General features: G+C 33.9%; 3 long non-coding RNA genes across 9 annotated transcripts in view; 1 reads left to right on the top strand and 2 right to left on the bottom strand.

Annotated features, from left to right (window-relative positions):
* LOC149787107 (uncharacterized) overlaps nt 1-19,260 on the bottom strand; it is a 458,590-nt gene that overhangs the window by 313,708 nt on the left and 125,622 nt on the right. Inside the window, exon 7 of one of the 2 annotated variants that reach the window (XR_016425103.1) lies at nt 10,091-12,240. The exons of the other annotated variant lie outside the window; for it this stretch is intronic. This is a non-coding gene — a long non-coding RNA (uncharacterized LOC149787107). Of the gene's footprint in view, nt 1-10,090; nt 12,241-19,260 lie in introns of those variants that run through there. 2 annotated transcript variants of the gene reach the window in all.
* Nucleotides 164-19,260, top strand: part of LOC149787111 (uncharacterized) — a 48,379-nt gene continuing 29,282 nt past the window's right edge. Inside the window, exons 1-5 of the long non-coding RNA XR_016425088.1 lie at nt 164-419; nt 2,060-2,164; nt 4,237-4,311; nt 8,880-9,197; nt 18,375-18,536. This is a non-coding gene — a long non-coding RNA (uncharacterized LOC149787111). The remainder of the gene's footprint in view (nt 420-2,059; nt 2,165-4,236; nt 4,312-8,879; nt 9,198-18,374; nt 18,537-19,260) is intronic.
* Nucleotides 10,091-19,260, bottom strand: part of LOC149787112 (uncharacterized) — a 32,844-nt gene continuing 23,674 nt past the window's right edge. For 4 of the 6 annotated variants that reach the window (XR_016425092.1, XR_016425090.1, XR_016425093.1 and 1 more), the window contains 2 exons: nt 18,420-18,523; nt 10,091-12,396 (listed from right to left, as the gene is read on the bottom strand). This is a non-coding gene — a long non-coding RNA (uncharacterized LOC149787112). The remainder of the gene's footprint in view (nt 12,397-18,419; nt 18,524-19,260) is intronic. The other 2 variants (XR_016425089.1, XR_016425094.1) reach the window with 1 other exon arrangement.

Below are 19,260 nucleotides of genomic sequence, written 5' to 3'. Positions count from 1 at the left end.
TTCTATCTCATTCCGCTGCTACCATACATGGGGCTCTATCGCCTGAACCAATCCATAAATAATTCATACCTCAATACGCTTCTTTCTTTCGTCTTTACACTCCTTCTCCTACCTTTAACTTTTCACTACCTAATTTTCTCTCGCACTCACCCTCACACACCTCCTTAACCCTTTACAAGCTTTCAAATTCTCAACTAAGTCAATCGCTCACTTTTGCCTAATAACCAGGCACTACACTAGGAAATCTCAAAACACACAAACATGTAAACGTTGCATTTTCGCAAAGTTTTTCAGCCAACCATATTTCGGCGTTCACGCGTGTGCCGTATAGTTTACCTATTTTCAAAATAGAGTGGCATATATGTTCGATGTCTAATTCTTGCATGCAACAGGATTCCTAAAGCTGAATCCAGTTAAAGGTAAGTTAAAAAAAATTATTTTTGCATCTACCGCTGTTCTCTAATTCAAGAAATGATGCACCATACAGTTGAAAACATTGTCCCTATCGCTCTTGTCACCGGTTTTCACATGAGCCCGGAAGTGTCTGCAATGAAGAACTTCGCGAAAATCGCACGTTTCGGAGCCCGTAACTTCAGTTCAGTACAACGCAGAAAAGTCAATGATGGCTGGGTGGATAAAAAAATATCTCAGAAGTAAAACAAGCCATATAGTATGGTCGTGTGCCTTTAAAGACGGAAATAACAGAAGCAAATCGAGGGTCATGGGTGGAGCGAAGTATTTGGAAGTTCCGGCGTACCTTCTCTCTTATATATTATGATAGAGAGGGTCAGATCATTCTAAAATCAGGATTGAAAAAGAAAAGTAGTGGAGTGTTAATTTCAAAAGAACAATTTATATTTAATTGAAAATAATTGCCTAGGCCAAGCAAGTCAAGACCAGTACCACAGATTAAATATTTGGGTAAGTGGTTATGTTAGGATTGTATTTAATGTCATATATTTAGTGGTCTAATATATGTCAGTCTGTTACATCATCTTTTAAAATTTGTGTGTAAAACCCAAATTTCATGACAGTTTAGTTTATAAGTGTGTCATACCTGGCATATTTATTTTCCTTTATTATGAGCCCGCATCTTATCAAAGGTTCACAAAGTTTAAGATCTAAAAGCTATACAAATTTCTAAATGAACTGCCTTGAATAAATTTGAGTATCTTCATCCCACAAAAAAGCATGCACACAAGTATGGATGTATTAAACTTAATGTCTGTTTTAGAGTCAAAATACAAATAAGTTATAATAATTTTTAATATTTATATTGTAGTTTTTACAGTTTACATATTTTGTACACTATGTTACTAGTAATAGTACTTTTAATTTTCACCAGTGGCCTAGTGGTTAGTGCATCTGCCTTGGATGCGGGAGGTCATGGGTTCAATCCCCTGCCAAGTCGTACCAAAGACTTACAAAAATGGTGCTAACAGCTGCCTCACTTGGCGCTCAGCATTAGGAGGTTAGTGTTAGGACTGGTCGGCCTGGTGTCAGGATGTGACTGCGTGGAACATCATGTCACATGTCTGTGGTATAATGCCCCATTGCTAGACATTACTGTAAACGGCCACATTGCAGACATTGTAGCAATATGACTGAATTTTTTAAAAAACTACATTAAAAATCCAAATCCTATCACATCACACATCACATCTAATTTTCATAGAGGATAAGTCAATCAATAAAATTCATTCATCCATGGAGTGAGTGTAATACACAGAAAGTGTACATGATATTCATTTTTGTGTTGAGACATTCTACAAAAACAATATAAACATTATATTGTATGAAAAATAGTAAAAACTACACATGTTGGAGGAAAACATACATTCAATTATTGTTGCTGCTTACATAGGAGAAATGTCGTTGGAAATAACACAAATTATATTAAATTGATTTTTTTTTAGTTATCAAAGGTACATCATGTGCTAAAAATAGCATCATATGTATCAAACAAATACCCTATAAATTGCATTCATTTTTTATTATATTAGCACCAGGTTTGAAGGTATTGGTTTATTAAAAATATCAACATATACACTATTTTCAGGATCATCTAACATCAAGCAGTTCTTAAAGGATAAAATGGTACCAAGTAAGGTTGTTGAGGCCTGCGAAAAGCCCATTGAAGTTGAAGCACCTAAAAAGCTTAAAGGTAATGTGTCCTAAATAAATACCTTTCTAACACTAGATTCTGTGCTAGACTTACAAATTATTATGCTCATTAATGAAAGAGAAATACAGTGTCCGTCAACATATATGCCACCTACCATCACCAGCGGCAACCTCCTTTACAAGGCCAGTTTTCTCAGCAGTGAAGATTTTGTGTAAAAAAGTACCCTTCTCATGTAACATGTAATCATCATTTTAGGCACAATTTATACCTCCCTGGCAGCCAGATTTTTATTTCAATGTGTCTAGAACCAATACTTAATTGATTAAGCAAGGTAAGTAATCCTATTATAGTTAATGATGTGTATTTCCCAATTTCAGGTTCTCAATAATGAAATAAGTATTGGCCAAACTACAGTATAATATGTACCAGTAATGGTTATTATTATATAATTATATCATTATCTAGTATAAAAAGATATATTTACAGGAATTGGTTCAGCAATGTTGTGATAAAATATTTGGCTTCGCACAGCTATGGAGATTTTCGCTTTGATGATTATAGCTGGACATAATTGTCAAGATCATAGCATGGTCAGCTTTGGCTATATGTAGGTTTTGTGGATTAACACAAGAAGAGAAATTAACCTTGAACAAAACAGGGTACATGAGAGACCAAAATATCATGTTACAGTACAGTACATGTGTCGCTTCCTTTATAAATAAGGCATATCATCTACTCTACAAAAGTTTTATCTCTTTGATTAAATTGTAGTACTGTACAATTAGCAACATAGGAATAAATCATCACAAAACTTGAACATTTTATCATGTAAACAGAAAAGCTATGCTTTAAGAGAAAACGTTGAAGTTATTTGACTCTACAACAATCGGGAGAGATTGAGAGTTTTTGTTGAAGAATTATGAACAATGTTGATGTTGGAAAGATTCAAAATAACAGTATTGTATTAGATAAGATTATTAAACAGTAATGAGTAAAAGGGAGTAAATGGAAAGAGATTGATTCTAAATGCCAGCTGATGTTTGTCCCAAGATTTACATGGCATTTTTTAATGGTTTTTGCAATGTACATGCAAATAATTCTCTACTTGTATATCATGCTTCAGAATTAACAGGTATGAAGTAACAATTAGCCATCTCACCAATTAACAGTTATTAATGAATGTTTGGTTGAAATAAATTTGTTCTTAAGACAGGAAGAGCCTTTTAATACTTAATTTTACTTTGAAACAAAGATATTAAATACATTGAAGTTACATATAGCCATCTCACCTGTGTCTGTGGGTTTGAGTCTCGGACTTGGCCAGTGTGGGTATGTGAGAAAGCTTATCAGTAGCTTCTTGCGGGTCGATGGTCCTTTCCGGGAGTTCTTCCTCCACCATTTATACTGGCCACCATGTATAGCCTATCTTGTTCTGAAAAATGGCATTAAACCCTACAACAGCAACAACATTTCGCTTTCTTACTACATACACATATCGCAGACATATTCCCTTTCTGTAAAGGCCATCTCTCTTATTCAGTTTTCTGTTTCATAATGGATACTTACATTAGAGAGGAACTAGTGCATATTCAGAACTGCCTTCAAATATCATTTCATTTCTCCAATTCATCAATCCCAATGGAATTTATCAAATTATTTGTGAAAGTTGATTCAAGTATGAAAACCTATGTTTAACCAGCTGGCACGTTAAGCCATATTTGTAAACTTGAAAATTTATCACATTTATCATGGCATTAATGATTATTTTACCGTCATTTTGACAGTACAGTAATCTATTTTTGTTCAAATTATATTCCATAGTCTTTATACTTGTTCTTATTGTATTAAAAATGATTTAAATTTATATGTTATAAGTATAGCATTAAAATCTTTGAAATGTCTTACACTGCCAATTGCATTTAAAATATAGGTATTAGGAGAAAATAACTTATTAGTGTAAGATGAAATGATCTTAAATAATTATGACACTTTCATTGAGGCAAGTCTGCATAAGATTGAAATTTAGAGCAGTTGAAGGATTTATTTGCCACCAAAGACAAGCAATATATAGTGTTTGGAACTATCATTTTTTTGGTTTTCATTTTCACTAGTGTTTGATCCTCGTGACCCAGACACAACAATGGATGTTCTCTGTATCCTTGCAAGCTGTCTGGTGAGAGAAGAGGGTAAGATTGAAGAATGAAAATTTTAATTAATCCATGACAAGTTTGCTTGATACAAATTTGTGGAATGTTTTCATTGATTTAATTCAGGTACCTTTCTTACTTGTCCGTATTATTACTGGCATATTATTACTGGTATTGTTTTTGGTTAGATATCTTCTAATGGTAGATATCTTCTAATGGTACATTATATCGTTTTAAATCACATGCTATTTGGCATGTAGTGGGAATTAATACAACTGGAAAGTAATTTAATAATTATTGATAATGAGCAGCATATTGCTACTTTATTGAAACTTTATTCGATAAAGCTTCAGCCTGTATATAATGGTATTTTTAAAAATTTTTGTTGTGCATACACACACACACACACACACACACAGTGAAAGGCAAGGTGAGACCACTGTTTGGTTATGAAGGACATGGCCATTGACCGCACAAGACACCTGACTGCTGATTATGACATTTCTGTAGGCAATTTGCTGGGTGGATTCCATACTTCAGATATATCACCCTCTCTATCCCCGCTACCAACTGAGCAATACCCATAGTTTTACTTGTTGTTATTGTTCATGTCTTGGGGGTTTTAGCCATGTAATGATATGTTATACTTGACAAAATCCAAATTAGCCATATTGAAACAGAAGAGACCATTTTTTCCCAATTCCCTTTTGCGAGTTGATTTGAAAAATAGCAGCCAAAAATGTTCACTGAACACAAAAAATTCCAGAAGGTGGAGTTAAAAAGAGTTTTCCCACAATCACAGTCAATCAGTAAATAGAATACTGCACCATAATTTCATGGTTTTATTTGGACCCAGTCAGAACCACATAAAGTGATATGTTCACATGTTATAATATCAAAAATATGAAACTGCACATATTATAGGAAAACTATACCATCTGTGTGATAACAGAAATAACAAAAGACAATAGAATTTATAAAAAATATTTTTATCAGGTTAAAGTATGCGTGTCATTAAAAGAGATTACTCCTGTACATTTATGAATATTTTTAACTCTTGAGCAAATATATAACTGAATAGCAAACAAACATTAAAATTTGCTCTTAGTAACCGATTATAATTGATTATCAGTTGGTTAAGTGGAACTGATTATCAGTTGTGAAATTCTGACCAATTCTCATCACTAAGAGACACACGTTGCTTAACGGTTCTTATAGGCATAATATAGTTTTATTCGTTTCGCTAAACAGTATTTCAACTTAACCCAATTTTGTCATTCCCAGCTCTCATCGCTTTCCATCCAACTGAAATGTAGGCCAACAAAACTTGAAAACAGGTCCATTTCTTTTGTGAGAACTTAAATTTATTAGAACATTGTTGTTCTCTTATTTGCATAATATGCATTGTTGTGTTGCCGTAATCACTAAGTGTATGTAGCAAATGCTTCCTGGCGCTGGAAAAAGAATGTAGGCTCTAGAAATGGAGAACAAAAGCTTAAATAAACTGGGATAGTTTAATTGGAAAACATCAGATGATTTTACAATCTGAAGATTAAGGTCAGAGTCCTGATCACAGTTTCATTGCTTTTTTCTCCTGTCAGTATGACATGCTCAAGAAGATTTTTTTAATTCAATATTTTATGTCTGCTTAATTATATTGTTACCAGTTGAACTTAGGCCTTAACTCTAAGAGGTCTCTGATTCTCTGATGAAATGGGGAATCCTTACAATAAGAATGGGACTAGTGATGAACTTAGGCCTTAACTCTAAGAGGTCTCTGATTCTCTGATGAAATGGGGAATCCTTACAATAAGAATGGGACTAGTGATGAACTTAGGCCTTAACTCCAAGAGTTATCTGATTCTCTGATGAAATGGGGAATCCTTACAATAAGAATGGGACTAGTGATGAACTTAGGCCTTAACTCTAAGAGGTCTCATTCTCTGATGAAATGGGGAATCCTTACAATAAGAATGGGACTAGTGATGAAATGCAGACTCAGATTTAAGTTTTATGTGATTTATTAAGTCACAGACTTGTGCGGTATTAAAAGTTTACTTTTACGACTCAAACATCAGGTACATCACTTCAAAAACTAACTGGGGCCCCGAGTGGCCGAGTGGTCTAAAGCGCTCTTCGCTATGGATCACTGCCATCTCACCTCTGCCTGCGTCGGTTCGACTCTAAGATTCAGCCAATATGGGTATGTGAGAAAGCTTGCCAGTAACTTCTCGTGGGTCGGTGGTTCTTTCCGGGGTTTTCCCGGGTTCTTTCTCCACCATTAATACTGGCCGCCATATAAAGCCTATTGTGTCCTGAAAAATGGCCTTAAACCCCACAACAACAACATCAAAAAATAACTCATTAATTTTTACATCATAGTGGTAGTGTGCAGTTGAACAAACATAATTAAATTAAGCAACAGTTTTTGTGACAGAAGTTGTTAATAACATTTATCAATGTCAAAGTTTAGTGTTCAGATGTTATTTTAAAACTATGGTTTACTTATAGACTTCGAAGCATTGTCTAACTTTTCACTAAATTCATATAGGTTAATTTCAAACAGAGCCTTGAGAAACACTCAGTGGCTGTAAAAAAATAACTAACAACATATGTACAAAGCCTTGAGAACCACTCAGCAGCTTTACAATTTAACAAATAGCTATTAGAGAGAGCTTTAAGAAACACTCATTTGCTCTCTTTTCAAACATGCACTTATTTTTATTATTATTATTATTGTTATTAGTTATTATTACTATTATTTGATATCCTATGCCTGTTGAATTGTAATAAACATCATTATTCAAACAAGGTCTGTAAGAAACCCTTGACTTGACCTCACAGGATCATAAAAATACTGTCTTTACTGATAAGCTTAAAGCAGATATGTAAGCTGAAGTTGCTGATTTAAAATATGACAATGAATGAATAGATATCCATAAAGGTATTTTGTACACAAATGTAGATTTCAAAACTTAGTTTTAGATCTATCCAAAATGTTCTTTAAAAGAAACATTATTTTCTTTGCATTTATTTAGGTAGATATTGTGAAATAACTATGAATTCTGATTCGCGGAAAATAATAAACAAAAGAGTTATCTTATCTTTGCATACTTCCTTATATGGTATTCGTAGTAAAATAATAGTAAAAGATTTTCCCACGCTCTTTCTGAACGTACGGAGCTCGTAACGTGACCCTCGGAAACCCGAACAGGTCCTGGTGGATACGCTGACAAGCCTTTTATATCTCCCGGCGGAATTCTGCAGAATTCTGCGCTTGGCAGGGAAAATTCTGCCGTTTGCTGGGTAGCAACCACAAAGGAAAATTATGCGAGCGCGCGCCTGCAGGGACCACTGTACTCTGCTACCGATAGCAACAAAACTACACCTAAATTAAAAATTGTAATTCAAAACCTATATAACTCAGAGTGTTAGTAAAGTGTGCATACAAATAATTTATTCTTCAATGGTCAAAATTTGCAGTACGAATAAATGTTTTAGCTTTAAAAATTAGTGATGTCGTAAGCGACCCCTAACTATTATGCGAGGTAATAACGGGAGTATTCCAAATGTGCCAAAATTGGAAACGAGGCTAATACCTAGGAAAGTTATACATGCATTCCTGGCATAATAACATCGTGAAATGAAAGAGTTAAATGTATAATTTATTAACAGTTTATGTGGGAATTTGAAAAATACCCGAGAATCATACCAATCGTCGTTTGGTATTGAATAACAGTAGGTATTAATGAATAAATTCATATTGTCCGTCACTGTTGACAACACCCACTCACCTAAGTAACTATGATGACGTAACCCCGTCTACGAAGTAGAGACACTATTATTAGTACTAACACTCATGCTGCTTTACCACCAAAAGCTTTGTGACGAATGAAATTGATTTGTAACTGTTTTAAACAAAATTAGAGGCTAGATTTCCTTCCCATTACACTATTTTCAGCATGTGCATTTATTTTCAATTTATTCTCGAGGTCCAAAAGTTTATTTTATTCAGTTTGATACTCGCATTCTTGTGCTGGCATATAAGGCCTTTGTTCTCTTGATAACTAAAACCATTTCTGCTGGCTTTATTATGAAAACAGAAAACGACAGATTGTTTTGTCCATATACTTTTACTTAACGTGTATATACAGGCATAATATTGATGAGCCGTAGCCATCTATTTAATTTGTTCTTTAATTTTTTTTCTTCATCAGTTCATTGTACAAATGACGTCCAAGTTATTCAGAACACACAATATATTGACCCTACATGTCTTTTGTTAATTTAGGAACACTGATGAAATGAAATATGAATATTAATTTGCCCTTATAATGAAATTCATGTGTCTGACAATTATGAGAACAGGTTTTAACAAAAAAAGTAACTCTTTAAAAAAAAACATATTGCTTTCTTATTAACATTATATATTGAGAGATAGTGCATGTACTAAAAGGTGTCATTGTGTTAATTTTTTAGGATATTTATTTTCCAATTACCATATATTGTCTAGACCATAAAGTTATTTATGAATATTCAAATTAAAGACTTTTATATAAATATTATTGGAGCACAAAGAGTAAGATGACCTTTTGTTTTTGTTTTAGATTCTCACAAAATGAAACCACAGAGGAAATTGGGACAGCTGAGATGGCAACAGAGCCAAAACCTATAGCCACTGGGAGTACAGGAGGAGGATTAGACAATATGGGCAATAGACAGAGGAATGGAGACGGCCACAGAGTTGGCATTTATAAACAAGGATTGGAAGACCAGATTCACTTGGCTGGTTTATTCAACAAAAGACGATGAAGATAGGTTGCAAATAGATGTTGTACTTTGTTCCATCTTTAAGAAACAATGGTCACTTGGAGCCAAGGGAAGGAAAATCTGGTCGGAGAAAGGATACAAGCTGCTATGCTAAGGTAAAATTGCCTTTCACCAGGCCAGTTTCTAGTTGTTAGTTGTTTACACTGATACAAAGCTTCAATTTCTGCATCAGTAATAAGTTCTGCTGCATTTGGGAGATTTCCTTTTCCCATCCCTGTAAGTTGCTTTATTTTAAGTTTAAGCACTTCTCTACATTTGCTAAATTGAATATCATTCATGAGGAAAATCTGTAATTTTCTTTCTCACATGCCTAGGACAGAAAGCTCCTTAGAGTTGTTGGCTCAAATTCAGTTTCATTTTTCCTTTGGACAGCCAGTACATCTCAGTATGGTCATTCAGAAGGAGTGATCAATATCATGTTCCTGACTTACCCAATTTACTTTAGGTATGTTGCAAACAGTTTCTCATCATTTTCTGTTTTGATCCTTATGTTCTTATTTTTCTAATCTTCGAACAAAACAATTCACTTTTGCCTCAGTCAGTTTCCTAAACCATGAGCTTTGCTTTACAGTTGCATCTTCAGTTGATTCCATTACATTAAAATCAACACTTTAAAGTATTTCATCCACTTCTACATCAGTATCTAATCCAAAGGGAGCCAAATCATCACCTTGTGTCATATTTCTTGTAAGGTGGTGCTATACAGTTTCACATTTTGCATAGGGTTAGGATTGTAAAGAAAAAAATTTCCCCAGCTTTCCTCACTGGTTATACTGGCTATTTAAAAAAGACCTTGTGTATCTTAGGTAAAATGCAAAGAACCTTTAATTCCCTTTATTTTGGTGTATGATTGATGGGTGTACTATGGGTTATAGAGTATACAGCTTGGCCTTACTTCAATTGTGCACCTTTCAAAAAAGTGCTTGCTCTACTTGGTCATTTTCACTTCCTGAACTTCAGAGGCAAACTGTATAAAAAAGAGCCGATAGCTTTTTTACATTTTATTTATTTGGTAGTTCATTCATTGCACTTTCAGAAGCTGGTATTGTCTAGTCTGGCGAAATTCATTTTCCCTTTTTAATAGCTGCTATGTATAGTGTACTTTAGACTAATTCAAACTGATTTTTTAACACAAGGGAGCAGTCATTTTAGTTAGCATTGTGCTTAAATCATGTAATATTTCCAAAAGTACAATATCCAAAAGAAATATCATCCAAATTACATTAATGTAGCATAGAGGTATGCAAACATTCTCTCCACTGTGCATGTTTTAAATGCGAACTACTTCACCTTACATACGTCACTCTCTCAAAAGTACATATTATCTGGTGAGCGCCACCATAGCAAAGAAAAACTGTATACAAAATACAAGGGGAGTAACTCTTGTTTTAAAAAAGTAGTCTAAGAACTCAATTGCATCATGGGAAAAATCTTAATATTTTCACCTGTGAAAATATCAGGATACATTTTTCACATTTTAGCAATAGTTGAAAAAAAAGGGATTCATTATAAAACATTTGTTCTGCTTTCGTTTTTAATTGCGTTATTGTGCCCTAATGAGAGGTCTCAACTATGACCCAGATGGCTCCCTTTATTCAACTATTCCCAGATTTACTAAATCCTAGGGGCAACCTTGATATGGTTAAATATTTTTTATTGTGAAAGGAAATGCATGGCGAAGGAAACCTAAACAAAGTGGTGTGCCAACGTAGTCATGAAGGTTCATTTATTTATCTTAAAAAAAAATCTTCTAAACTTTAATAGTAATGTGCTTTTAGATAGTTTTATTAAACTATTTAGAAGACTTAATAGCTGAGTTAATAGATCAATAGGGTCATAATTCAAGGGTTGTCGGTTTGAAATCGCCCAGGCCTGTCCAGGTTGGCTGCTTTGGTGTTCCTTGGAAAAGGTGCTTAGATCCCATTTCCTTTGCATGATATAACCAATACGTTAAAATGTTTTTAAAACTAACAAGATAACAAGAGTCTGCCTGATTGATGAGTGACCTTCACCTTAGATATCATTGATAAATTTCCAACTGAAAATTATTGATCACTATGAACTTTTAACAGTGGTGGTCAGACCCAATAGATCAAGAAAAGTTTATGGAGGCTATCATTGCAAGGGGTAGTAACAATATTTTTCAGTAGATGGCACTTTCATTGTTATACCATAGCACATGCCATTAAATCTGGTTTACAACGGATCACATTTCTTGGTCGTACCTCACTGGAAGTCCAGTCCACATTTTGGTCATGAAGTGCCATATATACAACTAATTCTGATTTAATATTGATGTTTAGCCAATCAATGTTAGGTATTCGAGTTCTCATTAGTTCATTACGACCGCTCCGGTGGCCTAGTGGTTAGAGCGTCCGCCTCGGATGCGGGAGGTCGTGGGTTCGATCCCCGGCCGAGTCATACCGGAGACTTAAAATATGGTACTAACAGCTGCCTCGCTTGGCGTTCAGCATTAAGAGGTTAGTGTTAGGACTGGTCGGCCTGGTGTCAGGATAATGTGACTGGGTGGGACATATGCTACATGTCTGTGGCATGATGCCCCAGTGCTAGACATCACTATAAACTGCTACATTGCAGACATCGTAGCGATAAGCTTTTCCACCATTCACACCTAATTCATCAAACAAAGCTTTTCTATCATTCACACCTAAATCATCAAGCAAAGCTTTTCTACCATTCACACCTGAATCAAACAAAGCTTTCCCACCATTCAACCTAAATCATCAAGCAAAGCTTTTCCACCATTAACACCTGAATTGTGACAGTTTTTTTCATCTTTGTTCACAATATTCTTGGCACATTATTCATGATACAGTTAATAAAAGATTGGCCTCAGTACTGGTACAGCTATTCTGTCAGTCAGTATTATTCAAACATTTCTCAATAAAATGCATATTTTCATTTAGAAAATTTTTAAAATTGTATCACAATTATTATTATGCATCACTTTTTTGTAAATCACAGTTATTGCTATTTAGCACTTTCTGGTATAAATTATCACACAGTTATTGCTATTTAGCACTTTCTGGTATAAATTATCACACAGTTATTGCTATTTAGTACTTTCTGGTCAGTTGCACTTGGAATGGAGGTAGATAATGTCTGTTCAGGACCTAACTTTCTTTCTTCTACTGTCTGCTGATGCTTTGTATCCAGATTGTTATATTTATGGTCCCACATAGCACTATCATCATTGTCTATTTAAGGTTTGTGGAAATTTTGTCTCTTTCAAAGCCTGTATACATTATACCTGAGCCAACTTATTTCGATTTACTGAAAAGAAAAAAATGCATAATTAAAACTCCTGACAATATATCATATATATTCAAGGCACATTGGATAGAGAAATAATCAACAATGTTCATCATCTAAAATCTGTAGCTTTTATCAAGTATAACAAAGCTAAGTCTCCTGAATACATGTGAGGTTATGAAAAGTTACATTTCGATCTTGTTTTGTATAGTTCTACTGATCACAGACCAGAATAATTTATGGAATGGCCAGTCCTTTGTCCATTAGCTCAAGTTAGTTATGACTGCATCTCCTAAACTGCTTGGAGAATTGCCATGAAACTCGACTCTAAACATTTATTGCAAAATCTACTTATTCTAAATGAAAATGATGCAGCTTGGACAGTTTATCTGACTACACCACTCCCTCGATAACTCGTGCCCTGATAACTAGGGAACCCATTTATAATCATGGTCCAGTGTGGATCCCAATTTTTAACCAGAAAATACTCCCCAAATTGATCCCTATTTGTTGAACTTGAAGAAAATGACGATCAAAATTGAACATGGAAACTGTGATGTATTGCTTGTTTTATCGTTGAAAATGGTAGAGAGGACCTGGAAATTTAAATCAACACTAACATATCAAATTTAAAAACAGGTCATACACAAAAATCTTACAAACTTAAAATCTAGTGGCCCTGGTTGTATGTCAGGTGAATTCACTTCATTTGATCAATCAAACACTTATAAATGTTATTGTGTATGTAACATAAACTACCTTAAATTAGCCAACTCTTTCATAACTGTGATAAAAAATAACAAGGCAGCAAAGCGAAATGAATACTTCGTAAAATAAAGAGCTTGATTTCATAGATACGGAGCATTGTGGGCAAGCGAGTCAGTGTTTCCCTTTACGCACATTTGTGTGTCAGGGACGCACACTGGAGAAAATTGACACACATTTTGTTACCGTGTGGGTTTTTTTACGCAAAGGATTTTCATAATATGATCATGATCTATTTAATACCCAATGCATTGGACGATGGATGGCATCGTATGTACTTTTCGTATAGGCATTGACTGGTTCCCTGCCTTGCGCTCCTCTATTCGTATAACAAAGTGCAATGCAGGGAATATATAAAACAATGAACCACACTAGCATGGGCAATGTTATAACAGAGTAACTTCCCCTAATCTCGCGAGCTTCTCGTGATTTCCATTGAGCTCAGCAAGTTGTTCTAGATATTTAACATCAAGCCTTGTTGCACTAGAAAGTGATTGCCATTGTAAAACGTCATGCACTAAAAACATTAGCGAAGAAAGTGAAAGAAGCAGAACACAAAAGAGTAACTCTGGATCTAACTTTAATAATGAAAAATGGAGAAAATTATTCCCTTAACTGGAATATTCATTATGATTACCGGTGTGACTTCTGATCGTGTGATTGCAAAGATTGCAAAAGTGAATAATCCTTTTGTCACAGGATTTTAGAATTTTTAAAAATAGGCCCTCGTTTGCCATAAGATATCTGGAGAACACATTATAACCTAAGACATTATTTCACAACATAGAAAACAGTAAACTTGCAGAGACAAATGCATTATTTGGATTACAAAGTCAGCAGGTCATTGCAGATTTTGTTGGTTTTTTAACTTTTACTGCAATAAAAGAAAGATCTTAAAGTTCAAGTGTAACTTATTAGAAAGAAGATGAATCAGTATCCACCTTGATATTTGGATAAATGTGTTCTAGGATGAAGTACAATGAAATCTGTCATAGTACACATTTGATGAAAGGCAGTAAATTAACTCCCATTTGGTTAAAAAGATTTATTTGGCTTTTTATATTGGCTTATATGTAATGTGTTGGGCTATAATATTGTTGAGGAGACTGTTAAAAGTACGACTTTAAAAGAAAAATGAACTAATAAAATTATTCTTTTGAATGGACAATACATTTGTTTGTTAATTGTGCATGTTGGTGTATTTGTATGTTTAGAGAGAGAGAGAGAGAGAGAGAGAGAGAGAGATTATATTGTGCAAGATGCAATATCCTATTTCAAGCTGAAAAAGTACGAGTCGTATGAAAATTTGTCAGTACATTTTTGACCCCCACATTTTTTATTTGACCCCCGGTTTTGACACCTAGGTTTTTTTGTACCCTCAATTTTACACCCCTGTGGAATACACTGCGAGTTTCAGAGAATTCTTGAACTGGCACTTAGGGATATCCTCAAGGATGATAAGAAGTTTCCTTATTAATTCCAATTAATTAATTAATTCACAAAATCAGTATTGTACTAATTGAGCAATACAAAGAGTACCGTTTGTTTCATTATCGTATGTGAAGCTTAAACTTAAATCTTCTTCATCATCTCTCTTTCTTTTGTGGCTCTCTGTGGAACTGGTGTATTCGTCATACTCAGAGTGATGGAAGGATCGAAGGTGATTTATTAGAACATAATTGCAATGGCAGTAGCTGGTACAGGAAAGTAACATTTCCATTGGCCAGAATGTTACTACGTGATCAAAATGAATTGCATTCATTTCTGTATGAACTGTAAGGAGAACTACTTTTCAACTTCTATAAATAGAGTCATGTGTACAGCATAAGACAAACACTGCCAGTGAAGGCAGACACGAAGTAAGCATTAAAGGAAAACAACATTCTTACATTTTTTTAATGAAAAATTTGAATAAATTTGGCTTCCATTGGTTGGAGGACTGGTATTATGATGACCTTATTATGATCAAGCAGGACAACATCAAGTGCTATATATAGCTATGTAACAGAAAAACCCAAACATGTATTACTACGCTCAATTAAGATTTCTATTTTTTAATGATGCAAACAAAATAACATAACGAATAATTTAAATTTCAATTATAAGAGTTTAATGTTGTTTTTACTGAGTTTATTGTGGTATAAACTGTCAGTTGTTGACTCACTCAACTTACATAACGCCCTTCAGGAGTTATCTGCTGTGTGAATCGGCAACTGACAGTTTATACCACGATAAACTCAGAAAAAACAACGTTAAACTCTTCCTGAAGTTCCATACGAATGAGTATTTTTGCCACCTCGTGTTAGCCTTTCATTGCAGAGATCACAATTTGCATTCGACTCGTCCACATCATTTATTGTGAAAAAGTTCCAAATCTTGCTACTTAATTTTGGAGTAGACATTTTTAATATATATATTTATTATTTATTCATTTTATTTTGACATAATAATTAAATTTTGTTAAGATTTTTTTTACAAATGGCGTCTCTACACTCAAATATTTACTGGAAGCAGAAAAGTTACACCACCTGGGGAATGCTAGTGAAATTGCTAAAGGAAATTGAGTTAAATAAATTATCATCAATCGTGATTCATGGAGTCCAATCTAATGTTAACTGTTTGTGTAATTATAATTTATTTTTAACTAAATTATTATGTATTAAATTTTTTATATAAAAGTTTGATATTTATTAAATTATTTGTGAGCGTATTTTTTGCCGAGGCGAATACTTCCGAATATTACCGAAAAACGGGATATTCGGCTGAGGCGAATGTCCGAGGCGATTTCCGGTTAGGCCCTCATTTGGCAGGATAATATTAAACACCACTACGGGAACCAGACTTATCAAGAAAACCAAAAGTAGTGATGCAATACACGGAATATTTCATATGCATGTGATGCTTGTTGAAACCAGTCGGAACTATCTTTCATATGTTAGACATTATGAAAACAAATGTTATTTAAACAGAATAATGAACAACTTCATTAGAAACAGCAAGTTATTAAACATTATTATCGACGTGATTGTAAATGAGGATTCAGTCAATAAACAGCCCAGATCCCTAATGCTCTCTCCCTCCCGGGCATGTTTTTTTTTCACTGTCAAAGCGATTTTTCAATATTTTGGTGGTACCTTGGTAACTCGTGCTGTGCTTATAGTGCTTATATAATGGGTTCAAATCCCATTGGATCATGGCATCCATTAGAAGAATACATGCACTTGTATTAAGGTGTAATAATTTATGTGCTGAAAACAGATTGAAGTTCTTATCTTAATAAGTCAAGTGTCTTCATTATTTGGAAAGAAAGGTTGAGGAGAAGGTTATTTTAAATTGATTACAAATTGTGGCATAATGAGTTGCTTTACTGTTACTGAAATAATACTTTGAAAATGTAACCATTAAAAAGATCTTATCAAGGTGAAAATGCAAACACATTGTCATGGGCACTCATATCATAGATTTATTAACCTCCACAAAAAATATTTAATTAGTCTTCCAAGCACTGAAAGATGCCAGATGATGGAATCCATACTGACATTGCCATATCTGTGCACTGACATTGCCATTTCTGTGCACTGACATTGTCATATCTATGTATTGACATTAACATATATGTGTATTGCCATTGCTATTTCTTATGTGTTTAGGCTCTAATAAACAGTAACAAAGAAAGAGTGAAAACAACAAGCTTTGAAAAATTTAATGAATAATTTATTTCTCTGGAAAACAATGTAAAAATGAAAAAATATGAACTTAAGGTTTTAAGAAATCAAATCCAGAAATAATCCAAAAATAATCCAAGAAATAAATTTTAGAAGACCTAGTAATGAAATATTCTAATGAATTCAAATTCGAGTCCTCACAAAAACTCCAAAATGGAAGGCGATGATGTATACTATAGCCAGTATAGTGCTGTAGTGTTTATAGTTCTTTGTTATTCCACAAAAGATAATATTCCGGTGTTTGAATTTCTGAACAAAATTTCAAGAAATGTCTTCATCCAAGAATTCTGTATGAGCACTCAAATATTTCCAGCAAAAAGAATTATTCTTTTAGAATCCAAATAATTTGAAGAAAATTTAAAATGTAACTCAACAGGTCACAACAGAAAAAACAAAACACCTTACGCCCCAGTGTTTAGAAGCCCGACTGACTAATTTCTCTATAGAGAAAGGTTATAGAGTAACTTGAGATGCAAAACAGATTCCCGGATGAGGGTAAACCCTCGAGAACAGGATAGCAGTATTTATGTCTAAAGTCAAGTAGTCCCAGTCTGCTTCGATTTCACTATTATCATTCACACATTAAGAATGAATTAAATTTTTTACTTGATTCTCAATCAAGGTCAGGAACTAGGTCAGCAAAAAGATAAAAAGTTCTATTTGTAGGTGTTTTTGACACAACAGTCAGGTCAAACTAATTTCTGGAAAGTATCAAATTCCAGCAAACAAAATTATATTACCTAACACGTAATGAAATAAAAATAAAAAGATTTTAAAACTTACAATTAAATCAAATATAGATTAAATCAAATATACATAACACATTTCTGTGCACTGACATTGCCATATCTGTGTACCAAAGAGAAGCAGAGTTCAAAAGGAAAAGAAACAGCTCATGTGAAGAATTTTTTTTATTTTTGTTGGTTTTAACAAAACTTAACATGCTTTGTGGAAACAAGAGCTAAGTGCCCGTTGCAATAATTCTCATTTAGTTGTTCTAGGCGTTAAAACATACCAAGAGATTATAGGGCCCATATCCATGTATTGACATTGCCAAAGAGAAGCAGAGGTCAGAACAACAAAACAAAAGAAAAAATACAGCTTGTATAAAGTGATGACTTTTATGTTATTTTTGCCGGATAAGCACTTTTATATACATTACTGGTTATATTAAAACTGAAGTCTGAGCTTTCTTGCTGAGCATGGTTGTTTTGTCATTGTCACATTGTAATCATATAGAAGACATTCTCCATTCTTTGCAAAATAAAGTGATTCAGGGTGTAATCAGGATTAGCAAACTATTATGAACCTTAATAATCACAATTGTCACCAGTTGTTGCCAGTCGGTGATCTGGTAAAGGAAACTAAAGATGCTGCTTTTAAAAAAAAAGAACTTTCTAATGAACTAAAATATACACATCACTTCCTTTTTAACTGAATTGTCATACAGTGATTCATGTTAATTAATCACAGTGGCTCAAAGTAGTACATTTTCTTTTTCTATTAAAGGAACAAAGATGAGAAAATTGAGACAAGAACTTTTGTTTGACTTACCTTAGATAAATATGTGGAGGCAGTACCCATAAAACACGAGGACAATCCAATGGTAGCTACATTCCTACCTCCTCTACCAGCACTGGAACAGTGTGTATATCCATCTGGAAGAAAAGGGTAAATAATTTAAATCATACAAACACATGTACAATCCAATGGTAGCTACATTTCTACCTCCTCTACCAGCACTGGAACAGTGTGCATATCCATCTGGAAGAAAAGGGTAAATAATTTAAATCATACAAACACATCTAATTTTGTTTGGTCATACACATAAAATTAACATTCACTGGCTTCAGTGGAATATATAAAAGAACTTCAAAATTACTAATGCAGTTTCACTGAAATTTGCATATTTATTGACCCTATAATATTGTATTATATCAATTTTTTATTTTCAGAAACAAAGTGGTACTTAAAATGCGATGTAGCATAAAGGGAGATAACTGAGTGTAATACATATATTTGTCGCGATTTTTTCTTCATTACTTAATTGTCCATTTAATACAAATCAGTTTACATAAAGGTAGATTAACATGTATGCATTAAATAATGACAAATAAAATATCTTAAAGTGGAAGCTTACAAATCAAGCAAGTATACAGAGCCTGAGGGTAGTTATGATATAACTTTCTTATCAAGGATGAGGAGTCTGCCCCATATAGAACTGTACATGTGCAGCATACTGCAGTCATGTGGAATATCACCTTCTAGGAACTTGCCCAAATATCTCTAAGCTGTTGGGGGGTCTTATGATTGGATGCAAAGTTGGTTGAAAAATGGGGTCTGGCATGGAGGAATGGGCAATTCATGACCAATGTCATTATTCATCAGAAATGTT

Source organism: Sinohyriopsis cumingii, chromosome 12, assembly GCF_028554795.1.
Source record: "Sinohyriopsis cumingii isolate HCF-2022 chromosome 12, ASM2855479v2, whole genome shotgun sequence".
NCBI classification, from domain to species: Eukaryota; Metazoa; Mollusca; class Bivalvia; order Unionida; family Unionidae; genus Sinohyriopsis; species Sinohyriopsis cumingii.
The sequence above is the reverse complement of the archived record's forward strand: the minus strand, read 5'-3'. Positions and strand labels throughout refer to the sequence as shown.